Here is a 3,285-nt window from a genome sequence, read left to right on the forward strand (position 1 = left end):
TACATTTGTTAGAACAGAGCAGAACTAAACAGAACAAACACAATCCAGTGTAAAAAACAAGAGATGGAACATTTCAGCACTTTATTGTTACACCTTACAGTTACACCGGAGTCTTAATGTATTACTGTTTATTTACTTTCTACTGATTTACACACAACTAAATATCACACAGAAGACATGTGGAAATGAACATTATGAAATCGACTTCACTGAAATACAGACCAACACAGTGTGTGTGTGAGTTTATGTGTGATGTGGAGTCATGGATGAGGAGCCAGACAGTAAACACCTTCTTTTGGGATCTGCTGGATATCTGTAGAGAAATACAATTTGATTACAGATACACAGTGGGGGAAATAAGTATTGAGTGTGTCAACATTTCTTTCAGTAAATATATTTCCAATGAGGTTATTCACATGAAATTTTCACCAGACATCAGTGTTCACTCAAGAAATCCGCAAATATATAGAACTCACAACATTAAAGTCCATAAATAAAGTTGAATGAAAAAAGTATTCAACACACTAAGTAAAAGCAGTTCTCCAAGGCAAGGAACCAGCTGAAATCCATAAGTAATTATACCCCCTATCTGTGTAAATTAATATCAGCTGGGTTAGTAAATTGATGGTCTATAAAAAAGCTTTTCGTTACCAAGGTGTCTCACAAGAATCATCTCATGATGGGTAAAAGCAAAGAGCTCTCCCAAGACCGTCACAACCTTATTGTTGCAAAACATAAATCTCTGAGTTATTTATTTCAGTGTCAGATTTTAAATCATAAGCTGGTGAAACATTGTGTTATTAAATAAAGATAACGCCTGCGTGAATAAGACAGTGGGACGTTGAGATGAGAGATGGGAGCTGTTTGCTAGATGTGACAGCTTGTGGTCAGAGTGGATGTGAGAAAGAACAGATGAGTGTAAACTGATACGCTGCAGTAGCTAGCTGTTACTCAGTGGTTTTGACGAGCTCAACAGAAGTGTTACAGTCTCACACGTCCTAAATGTAGGCCATCATCAGACTGAGAGATAATGCGTAATTTCAGCTCTCATTAAGCCTCTGTGTTCCCGTTCACATTTTACAGATCATCACATTATTTATTTATATTTTATGAAAACACAAATAGCAGTGTTCTATAATAATTCACACCCTGTTTAATACACTGTTACATATTGTATTCGCATAAACAGTAGCTCCAGGCTACAGCTGGATGATTTAATGATATAATATCTATTACATCAGCACCAGTCTCACAACATGGCTGCTCGGACACTGACGTGACGGATATCACAATCACTTCGTATTATTATTGATTTTCATGTGTTTTTACACATGACTCATTTTTCACATGTAGGTCATGTGGTTTTATATTTCAGATGTGAGTTCACTGATCACAGATTATTATATTATTCAGGACGTAAGATGTTGAACTGTAACTTCAGATATTTTTCAGAATAACATATGATCACGTATGAAAAGTGTACTGGATCTCTCACACTCACCTGTAGTCCAGGTATCTGAAGATCCTTCATGTTCTTCTACACTGGTGTTGGGAATGATGTTCTGAGTAGCTCCATTGTCACGGTGAGTCACTCCGGTGCTGGTTGTTGTTGTCGGAGTCGTCTGTGTGGACTTGTTCTCCTCACTTGTTCTCTCTGTAGGGATGGAACTGAATGTGAATACATTATTGGGAATGAACAGATGATCTGAACAGATACAGATATGAACAGGTAGGTACAGGTGTGTGCTGGTGATCAGGACTGGAATCCTGCAGGACAATAAAACGTTCACTCGAGTGGGAGGATCACTGAGAAACCACAAAGCGGAAACTCCTCTGTCCTGAAAATGTCAGAAAACTTAGTTACAGTTTTACTTATTTACGTATTGAACACGCTAAGGAAAAGCAGTTCTCCAAGGCAAGGTAAGGCAAGGAACCAGCTGAAATCCGTAAGTAATTATACCCCCTATCTGTGTAAATATCAGCTGGGTTAGTAAATTGATGGTCTATAAAAAAGCTTTTCGTTACCAAGGTGTCTCACAAGAAACATCTCATGATGGGTAAAAGCAAAGAGCTCTCCCAAGACCTTCACAACCGTATTGTTGTGAAACATACTGATGGACTCGGATACAGACGTATTTCAAAACTTCTGAATCCTCCAGTAAGCACCATTGGGGTCATTATCCACAAGTGGAAACAACATCACTCCGTCATCACCCGGCCACGCGCAGGAACTCCTCACAAGATCTCTGACCAGGGAGTCAGAAGAATAGTCAGAAGAGTAGCCCAAGAGCCAAGGACCACTCGGAAAGAGCTCCAGAAACACTTGGAGGCTGCAGTTGCCATCGTCACAGAGAAAACAATAGGCAATGCACTCCACTGCTCACGCTCACCCGCAAGACTCCATTACTAAAGAAAAGGCATGTCGAAGCTCGTTTAAAGTTTACTACAACTCATCTGGACAAGCCTATGAAATACTGGGAGAGTGTAGTCTGGTCAGACGAGAGCAACATTGAACATTCTGGCTGTGATTCTACACACCATGTCTGGAGAAGAAATGTCACTGCACATCACCCTAAAAACACTACACCAACAGTGAAGCATCTTGGTGTGGGGCTGTTTTTCATCACATGGTACTGGCAGACTTCATATAACTGAAGGAACGATGAATGGAGCCCTTTACTGGGAGATTCCTGAGAAGAATCTGCTGCCATCCACCAGGATGATGAAGATGAGACGTGGGTGGAGCTTCCAGCAGAACAACGATCCAAAGCATACAGCAAAGGAAACTCTCAACTGGTTTCAGAGAAAATAAATCAAGGTGTTAGAATGACTCAGTCAATCAGCTGACTCGAATCCAACTGAACAAGATTTAAACACAATATGTTTAGAAGAACGGACCAAAATCACACCTGAATACTGCAGAACATTAATTTCTTCATACAGGAAGCGTCTTGAAGTGTCATAAATATATGACGGTATAAATTTCATGTGAATAACTTCATTGGAAATATATTTACTGAAAGAAATGTTGATGCGTCCAATACTTATTTCCCACGCTGTATGCGTATTCCACAACGAAAATATTCACTTGTGTGTGTGTGTGTGTGTGTGTGTGTGTGTGTGTGAGAGAGAGAGAGAGTGTGAGAGTGAGTGAGAGAGTGTGTGTGTGTGTGTGTGTGTTTATATAAACTTTCTTTTGATTTCAGTTTGGTTTTGACTCGTGTAAATGAAATAAAGAATCTAAAAGTAAAACACTGTTAGTCATATCAGATTCATTTTGTAAGC

This window comes from Ictalurus furcatus, chromosome 14 (assembly GCF_023375685.1).
Source record: "Ictalurus furcatus strain D&B chromosome 14, Billie_1.0, whole genome shotgun sequence".
In the NCBI taxonomy this organism is placed as follows: domain Eukaryota; kingdom Metazoa; phylum Chordata; class Actinopteri; order Siluriformes; family Ictaluridae; genus Ictalurus; species Ictalurus furcatus.